Source organism: Lathyrus oleraceus, chromosome 6 (genome assembly GCF_024323335.1).
Source record: "Lathyrus oleraceus cultivar Zhongwan6 chromosome 6, CAAS_Psat_ZW6_1.0, whole genome shotgun sequence".
NCBI lineage: Eukaryota > Viridiplantae > Streptophyta > Magnoliopsida > Fabales > Fabaceae > Lathyrus > Lathyrus oleraceus.
The window spans coordinates 63,305,128-63,315,519 of NC_066584.1; positions in this window are offsets into that span (position 1 = coordinate 63,305,128).

The window sequence follows — 10,392 nt, forward strand, 5'->3', positions numbered from 1 at the left end:
CATCCTATGCATACGTATCTTCTCGGACGAGAGAAGAATCAGAGCATTCGTAGCTCGGCTGACACGCGCACAAACAAACACAGGCAAAGGCAAACGTGGAGCCCGACTGCCAATCACTGGACTTACATCAGCATCCGAACCAAAACACACGCAAGGAGGCAAACGTGGAGCCTGAATGCCAATCACTGGACTTACATCAGCATCCGAACCAAAACACACGCACACTGGAACCCAAATGCCACTCGATGGACTTACATCGGCTTCCAAGCACACAACAACACAACAAGTTAATAGGGAGTCGGGGACTCGAGCCTATAACTGTCAAGCACACACACAAACAAACAGACAACAGATTGCTAAGGAGTCAGGCACTCGAGCCTAGCAACTGTCAAACAACACACACAAACAAACAGACAACAGATTGCTAAGGAGTCAGGCACTCGAGCCTAGCAATTGTCAAACAACACACACAAACAAACAGACAACAGATTGCTAAGGAGTCAGGCACTCGAGCCTAGCAATTGTCAAACAACACACACAAAAAAGAAAAAGAGCGCCCGGAGAGATCAGCTCAACCTCCTGCCTACATACTTCATCTGGTATGAAGATCAGGGCGATGTAGTTCCCCTACAGAGGGATAAAGGACTTAGCCTAACCAGATAACAGAGGGAGACACAACTAGGGAGACTACGACTCGAGCCTAGATGTTATCATGCAAAATCAACCCTAAGTTAAGGTTTCTAGCTAACTGGCACAGGGAGCCAGCCTATCCTAGACATGACTTGCACAGGAAGCAAGCCACACCTACACTTAACTTGCACAGGAAGCAAGCCAAGCAAAACCTAACTTGCACAGGAAGCAAGTCTAAGCAAACACTAACTTGCACAGGAAGCAAGTCAAACAATCCTAACTTGCACAGGAAGCAAGTCAAACAATTCTAACTTACACAGGAAGCAAGTCAAACAATCCTACAAGCACAGATAGCACACACTATACACAAGCAAGTGGCTCAAACAAGGGTTAGGTTTTAGTCGAGGGGTCATATCAACCTCAACAAACAAACCTTTGGAACTGGGTGACTGCGCTCTTAACCTTGCCATTGAGGGGCTAAGGTGAAGCGGATGAAAGGTGAGTGAAGATAAGACTTCACAGCTCTTATCCCTGGCCTGGGAGAGCTTAAGACAAGAATGTGTGGGTTCAGAAAGTGGGAACCCTTCTACACATTTAAAACTGACTCAACTGTACAATTGTACAAGATCTTGGGTTTTTATCTGTAATGCATCAACACAGTGGTGTGAGCAAAACAGAAGACACACTGAATAGCAGGGGATAGGTTGCTTATCCCTTGGGTTCTGCCAATTGCCTATTCACTTAGGAGGTCTTTGACTCTATGCAGGGACAAAATTAAACACCCACAAACATTGCCTCTTAAGGAGGACTTCAGACAGTTGCCTGGCCAGGTAACAGGCCAGGTCTTCCAGACTACATGAAGATTAGAAGTATACCTCAATGCAAATTGCTTATACAAGCAAAGCAAAGCAAAAGTTCACAAGGAACTAAAAGCAACTAAAGTACCTGAAATCAGTCAAGCACAGTTAGTATACAAGTCAAAGTTAAATCAAAATGAAACAGATATCAACCAGTCAGTCAGAAGCAAGTGAATGTGCAAGGCACAAGGCTCAAGGCATGTGAGCCAAGCCACCTACAAAACAAACAAGTTAGACAGTGATATTTAAGCAAGCTCAATCAAAAGAATTGGTCTCATTGGTCATTTGTTGGTCAACCTGAAAACACAAGCTCAAAAGTGAGTAACAGGACCACTAGGGCAAGCCTAGGATCAAAAATGAATGAGAAAGTCAAAACAGCAAGTGGCAAGTATCCAAAATCAAGTTCAAACAATCAAGAAACAATACCAATTGGTTTCACATTCATATCAATCATCGTCATCATTTCATGAACAATTTAGGTCAAAACATGGCACTTAGAAGCTCATAGAAGTCAACAGCAAGACTTGCATCAAAAGCAATCTCAAACATTTCCAAAAATCATCAAATAAATCATGATCAATCACACCCCACAGCATGGTAAGCATATCAAATTTCATCTCATTTGGACAAGTGGAAGGCAGTCAATGAAAATCAGAAAGTCAAAGCCATTTTGAACATGCTCAATGAAGTCAACCAAACATGCATCAACTTAGAAAAATCATAAATCAGAGATGGTGTATGATAAATGAATGGGACTAAAACCATGGCAAAGATGAGGATGTCTAGTTATCTCATGTAAAATTTCATGTCCATCCAATAAAGTATGAGAATTTCACAAATGAAATGGGAACATGTGTCACAAAAAGTCAACATTTGACTAAGCAGGGGAGAAAATCCCAAACAATTAGGAAAATGCCACAAATAAATCCAAGAAAATTCACATGTAAACTAGACATACAAGAGTAGGTTCATGCAAAAATTCAATCCATTTTGAGGTCAAGAAGCATGGTAATGAAAATCATGAAGTTGGACATCAATGGTGTGACACAAATTCTCACACCCTAATTCAAAAATTCATAACTCACAAACCAGCAATGATAAATTCACAAACTCTACACCAAAATCACCATGAGTGTGTCTAGTTTAAGCACAACAAATATGGGAGCCATTGGATAAAGTATCATCATTTCACAAATGTTTTGGCAAAGTGTACAAAAATTGGTCACATGTCACAAACCCTAACGCCAATCAAAATCCATTGACCACAAAATTCTGGAAAAATTATGGTAAAAAAAGTAGAGATCATGATGAACACAACACAAAAAATCCCATTAAATTTGGATCAAAATTGGATGAATTATGAATTTTGGAAGTTGGAGTTACAAAATGAAATAAAAATAACATGATTTAATGGTTTAATTAGGGCATGGTGGCATTTTTGTAATTCTTTGCGCCACTAACCTAAGTGCTGTCGTTTTGGGCCAAGGAACGAAATGTTCCTATTGGTTGTTGACTATCAGGCCATGCATGCACGTGGAAAAGATGAAGAAATCTGGGCAACTTTAGGAAATTAGGGTTTAAGCTACAGTAAGCTTCATGCTTCCTCCTTCAATCGTGTTTTTTTACAAATGCCCAGAAATCTCAATTAAATATACACAAATGACCATCAAGGCATGGCAAACAAGAATCTATCATTGGTTTTCATTAAAACATCACACAGCTCAAGGATCGAACACAAAAAGGGTTCATCACCAAACTTCAACATAGCATAACTTCATGGATACATGGCCATTTTCAAAAATAAAGACATCATGATGCTCAGCATAAAAAGACCTATCCAAAGCATGCACTAATTTAACAAAATAGGGAGGTCGAATTTTTACCAAATTGGATGGACAGTAGTGATTCAGTTGTTGTTTGGTGTTGTTGAAGTGAAACAGATGAAGCACAACCCTCCAAATGGTGATTGGTGAAGAAAGCTTGGTTCAAAACAACTTGCAATGGCTTGAAACTGGGACTGTCATGGATGATGCTGTGCAAAAACCAGTGCTGCTATTGCTGCTTACAGGTGGAAAATGATGATTGCCATGAGTTTAGAAAGGTGTTTGGATGATGTACCAACAATCTCCAGGTCCAGTTCTTTGGAGTTTCTTCTACTGGTTTTTAGAAATGCACAAGGGTGAGGTTTTTTAGAATGAGTGAACAAGGTTTCATGCTGTGTTCTTGTGGCTGCTAGCAGGGTTTCATATGACAGAAAAATGGTGAGGAAATATTGTATCAAGCAAGGCAAGGTTTTTTTCTCTTTTGAAGTTTTGGACAGATTTGGTAAATGGCCAAGAATGAGAAGGAATGAATGATGTTCTCTTTGTGTTATGATGGCTGCTATTGCTGATTTCACATGACAGAAAATGATGGAAAATATGGTATCAATCAAAGCAAGGTTTTTGTTCTTTTTGGACAATGTTGACAGATTTTTTAGAAATGCATCCAAGATGAGTTTTTTAGAATGTGAGAGAACCAAGGCTTTTCTGCTGTCTTCAACCTGTTTGATGGCTGCTAGCTGGTAGTTTCCAATGACAGAAAATGATCTCCAAAAATTCTGTTTGATAGTACAAGGCATGGCTCATGGATAGTATGGATAGATATGGTTGAATTCGTACTTTCCTTCCAAGTTTCAAGCAAGCAAGGAATGGCCTTTTCTTCTGTTGGTTTTAGGCTGCAAATGAGGTTCCAATTGACAGAAAAATGATGTTAGAAATCTGCTATGAGAGGTACCAAGCATGGTCCAATGAGATGGTGAGATGGATTTGGTGAAACTTGTACTTTTGGCCACATTTCAAGCAACTTGGCATAGCTTACATGTACTGCATAATTTTGACCTTGTAACATGACCAAAATCTGATTTCTAAACATTTTTGAATGGCCAAATGGTAAAAAAATGATTATATCAAAAAGTCAACCCTTGGTCAAACTTGAATTTAAATGAGACAAGTCAAAAAATGCCATTTTGATTGGCAATGTTTTGGCTCATGAAATTTATATTTTTGGAAAGAGGGGATCAAATGTGACTTGTAGGAAAAAACCCCACCAAAATTGGCCAAATGGTTTGAGAGATATGGCCTTTTGAAGTCCAAGATTTTGTGAAAATGATTTGATCATAACTTGCCAACCATACATGGGAATTGAGAGTTCTTGGACTTTTTGGAAATGGGAGAACAAGATCTTCAACTTTCATGTTGGGAAAAAATCCATTTGAAGCTTGTATCATGATGTAATTTTGAGGATCAAGACTTTCCATTTTTGGTAAGTTTCAGTTACAGGTCCAGTTTCCATTTTTGGAAATTTCTGATCTGGCTTCAAATTCTTCCATGATGGTGTTTGACATGATATATGAGGCCTATTTGGACATGACTGAGCTCCCTCAAACCAATTTCCATCATCAAATCACTGATTAAATGGACAGTTGACCAACAGTTGACTTTTAGGGTTTCTGACTGACTGTGCATTGACTGATGACTTCTGAACATCCAATCCTTGACCAAAACACTTCAAATGGATCTCCAAGTCATGTGAACATGTTGGACCAACCCTGGGGCCTTGGCTCCTTGAGAATTGTGCTTGCTTGCTTGACTGACTGATCTCCTGACCAGTTTGACCTAACTTCTTGATTGGCTTTGCACTTGAGGCAAAAGAGGCAATGCAATGCTATGCAATGGACCATGATATGCTATGACCTAATATGAGAATGTATGTATAATGATAGGTGCAAATTTGAGGTGCTACAGCTGCCCCTATTCAATCAGCTGGGAACCCGAATGGATGAGAGCAACGGCTGTCAGACTTTCAGGGTAAACAGGGATTGAATACCAAGAACCGTAGAATTTGCACAATACAGGGATCCACCAATGGAAACGTCCACTGGGATTTGATTTTTAATACTGGGTATATATTTTTTTTGGTTTTGTTTTCAAAGGGTACGGCCACATCCAGACATCGCAACGACGATGAATGGGAAAAGAAATCACAACTAGATGCCAACGGACAACTAGGAAAAACTCGACGTTTACCGAGACCAACGGGGAGGTGACCAGACGTTATTGAATAACTGGAAGGGATACAACCATACGTCAACGGACGAAATGGGAAAAACTCGACGTTTATCGAAACCAACGGAGAGGTAAATCCACGTGAGGACAAGTACAACTAGACGTCATAGGACGAATAGGAAAAACTCGACGTTTATCTACACCAACGGAGAGGAGGAAACTCTACTGGGGAGAGTGAACACAACCAAATCATCAACGGATGATCGGGAAAAACTCGACGTTTATCGACACCAACGGAGAGGTAAATCCACGTGGGGACAAGTACAACTAGACGTCATAGGACGAATAGGAAAAACTCGACGTTTATCGACACCAACGGAGAGGAGGAAACTCTACTGGGGAGAGTGAACACAACCAAATCATCAACGGATGATCGGGAAAAACTCGACGTTTATCGACACCAACGGAGAGGAGGAATACTTCTTCGATCTGAAAATCGGAAATTGGCCTGAACGCCACTTTGGTCTGAATACTAGAAAATTGGCCTGAGTGCCATGAGTGCATCGACCTGATCGTCGGAAACTCCTTCGGTCTGAATACCGGAAAAAACATAAGTACATCGACCTGATCGTCGGAAACTTCTTCGGTCTGAATACCGGAAAAAACATAAGTACATCGACCTGATCGTCGGAAACTTCTTCGGTCTGAATACCGGAAAAAACATAAGTACATCGACCTGATCGTCGGAAACTTCTTCGGTCTGAATACCGGAAAATTGGCCTGAGTGCCATGAGTGCATCGACCTGATCGTCGGAAACTCCTTCGGTCTGAATACCGGAAAAAACATAAGTACATCGACCTGATCGTCGGAAACTTCTTCGGTCTGAATACCGGAAAATTGGCCTGAGTGCCATGAGTGCATCGACCTGATCGTCGGAAACTCCTTCGGTCTGAATACCGGAAAAAACATAAGTACATCGACCTGATCGTCGGAAACTTCTTCGGTCTGAATACCGGAGAAGACATAAGACATATTATCTATAGCCGTCAAAACGCAGATAATACACTCGCATGGAAGATCATCCATAACCGGGTTGTAGGTTGTTAAATGAATAATCGACCGAAAAGAAAGGCATCTGGGTACCAGACTAGGTATGCAAAAGATGACCAATCAAAAGGGGATAAAGCTGCTTACTCGGAGCAAGTATCCAAAAAGAAGGGGAAGACCCAATGGGGACAATACTGCTTGATCAAGGCAAGTATTCAGAGGGGAAAGAATATCAATATCACAAACCGGATACTGATAACTGCAAAGAGGGGATTACATCTACCGGTTAGTAGGCAGAAAACCACGGAAAAGTAACCAGTCCTCCATAGGATGAACACACAGGGTTAACTCCACCAAGGGGATGAAAGTGGGATTTTACAACTACCAGCTAGTAGGTAGAAAACCACAAAGATAGGACTTACAACTACCGGTTTGTAGGTAGAGGCCACAAATTCCGCTGAGGATGAAATGAATGAGTGCCGGTTGGTGAGCCACTATTCATTCATGCCCCAGGGCAGCACAAGAGACAGTTAACAAGAAACTAATTTAGGATCGATCCAAAAAGGCAGACTGAATCAAGACTCATCCTAATGAGGAAAGAACTCAATAGGGAAAATCCATCCCACTAGGGAGGGAACGGAAGCAACCGTCATCCACGAGGATGTATCTCGGTGGGGAAACGGCAGGAAAAGATTGACACTTTATGCTTAAGGGGTAGACTCTACATGGAGAGATCAGACACACCCATACCTGCTTAAGGAAAAAAGACCCAAGCTGGCAAGACGCTAACAATTGGGGATTAACACTGCTGGGGATACCCACTCGACTGAGGAATCACTTGTTGGGAAAACACCAACCTCTCAACCATGCTGATGAACCCAATCCTGAAGCCGATCCAATGGCGCGATGCTAAACTCTTTCCAACAACCCAAACTCGGCTGGTCGCCACGGCCTAGGGCTAATGGATATGTTTGCAATGTTGATGCATGAGTTTTTTCTTGCTTTACACAATGCCCCATGATCATGGAAATGCTATGCACTAATGATGCGATATGATATGCTTATCTAAATGATGAATGCATAAACACACGTCTCCTTCAGGGACAACACCGGGGAACTCCAGGAACTGTGCTGGGGATCCTATAACCACGTCAACTTCCATTCTGCTGGGGAAAGACAAACCTTGCTGGGGAAAAAAAAACCATCAACACAACCTCTGCTGGGAAGACAGCTTCTGACTTGGAAAACAGTCACAACTCCGTTGGGGATACGGCCACCTTTAGGCTTGCTGAGGAGACACTGATCTCGAATCTGCCAGTGAGATCACACTCTCAATCTTCTGGGGAGATACAGCTTGTTTGACAGGGATGTCGGTCGACTCGTCGAACACTGGTATCCATCATCCACCCATAGTGTTGACTTTCCACTTTTAAGAACTCCCAGACTCATATGGACTTTTCTGCTCCATCATCTTGTATTCCCAACTCGTCTGTACTTCACGGAGATCGAACTCCTGGGATTCATATATACTTTCCAATCATCAGACTTTGAAGAGTCTTCTTGATTAACTTTCCAGGATCGTTGTCGTAATCCTTCACCGTCTTTTCACGGTTCATCTATCCCTTGCCCCTGATCGGGCTCTGAGGGGATCTCTTGTCAAAAAGGTTCAAATTAACACTGGTAAGTGAACGAAGATGTCTAACAGCACTTGCACCAGAGATCGTCAGATAAAAACGTGCCCCAGGTATGCCCCAGGTGTTCTGATATTTCAACACTTAGGTCACTCAGACTTCCAAGTAAGATTTCCAGATTTCAATCTCACAAGCATGCATCAGAAGGGACCTCTATGTTTCAAAAATGCAAATATTCTTATCAAAGTGAATAGATGTTTTCGTAATCAAGACAGTAATGACACAAAAACAAAATTTATTTGACCGAACACACGCTTTATTTGACTGGAATAAAAGATGGCTCACAATTGAGCAACATACAGGAAGCAAACCCTGGAAAGAGGTGATTGCACATAAAAGAAAAAAAAATCTATCCTAATGGCAACGTGAGACTGTGATCTCATCGGGTTCCCACTCAGTTACACCTCATATGTCTTCAGGACTTTCCGCACCTTCTGTCTTCTGAACAAGACGCTTCCGATCGGTCTCTGTCGGAGATTATCCAAGTCATCATGAGCACAAATGATCATGCTAGACGCAGTTGTTCGTTTCATTCCCTCTTTTGCCTGGACCGCCCTTTCGGGTTTCAGTCCACCGGGATACCCTTTTTTGCCCAAGTCGCCCTTGCGGGTTTTCAACTTGCCGGGTGTACAGTTCTTTTCTTTTATCTTTATCCCTAACTTTTGCCCGAACCTTTCTCTTTTTCTTGGTTCGCCGGGATGCCCATTTTTTGCCTGGACTCTTTATTCTTTTTTTTTGTCCAGCGGGTTTCTTTCACGAAGTATTTTCTAACTGCGTCCGCCCTCACAGTGGATGGAAAATCGTCGTCATCCGTGGTTGTAAACAACAAGGTTCTGTCAGATGGGACCCTCTTGACCACGAATGGACATTCATAACTGTTTGTCCCTTTGCCCCACAATCGTCTTGAGGAGGAAGGATCCTTTTCAACCAATTCTTCCACGCGGTACGCGCGAGGTCACACTTCTTGGTTAACAACATGCTTCGTTCACTGGGTACAACTGCCCCATGCCAGGTAACTGTCAGCCCTTTCCTTCAGCTGGGCTCAACGTGTCATTCCGAGTCTTTATCCATTCAGTCTTCTCTGATTTCTCATATTTCTGTGAGGAAGACACCGCCCCAAGTAGATACACATCCCTAGGTTCAATATCCAGGATACAGACTTTATGTTCAGATACCATTGTTGGTGCAACCAACTGTGATCCGGGAAGCACTACCTTATTCACCTCATCTCTTTCCCCCTCAGACATCGGAATCCGTTCGGATTCGGGGTCAGACCCCTCCTCCGGGATCAGTCACTCTCAATCTTTCGATTTGAGTACCTCGAGATGTCCTCATCAGGGACCTCAAACTTCCTTGGTTGATAACCTTTCCATGGGTTGCTACTAGCTTCTCAAACACATATTTGATCAGATCCATTATGGACATCCACAAAGTGGTATGAATCAGCATATACTGTCTCAGTCGGCGAGCAGCCTATGCCAAAGTACATCAAGTTTTTCCGAACAGTGAGTGTATTGTTTCACAGTCGATAAACTTTTTGCTTAGGTAAATTGCATACTCTTTTCGACAAGACTAGTCATGCTGACTCAATACGCACCTCGTAGACCCCTCGAGGGTTATCAAGTACCGGATTAACAGTTATTACTTTCACTGAGGTATCGGAATCAGAGGTACCTACAACTTACCCCCTTTTTTTTTTTTTTTTTTTTTTTTTTTTTTTTTTTTAGCAGGATCGACCTCGATTCCTCTGATTCGCTCACAACAAGCCTCGGTAGCTTGATGGACAACACTCCATAAGTGCACTGATTCAGACTCAAAAGTATGAGTTATCTCAAACCGGTCAAACAACTTGCCCCAAGTCTACCGGATGCCCCTGTTCTGCTTGGGACTTTGCCATCATGTCATCAACATGGCATTTGCTTTCACGATGAATCATATCACGAAACAAAGTCACCGTAGACCTCTGATACGTGGCACCGGCCTCATGTGACGGAACGACATCAACTTAGAACAAGAAGGTGCCCCTTGTGTGATGGACTTGATTTACTTCATACCATCTGGCAACAATTCAATCTGGTCTGGGCCAAGAAGCCATCCATGAAGATAAACACTGAGACCTG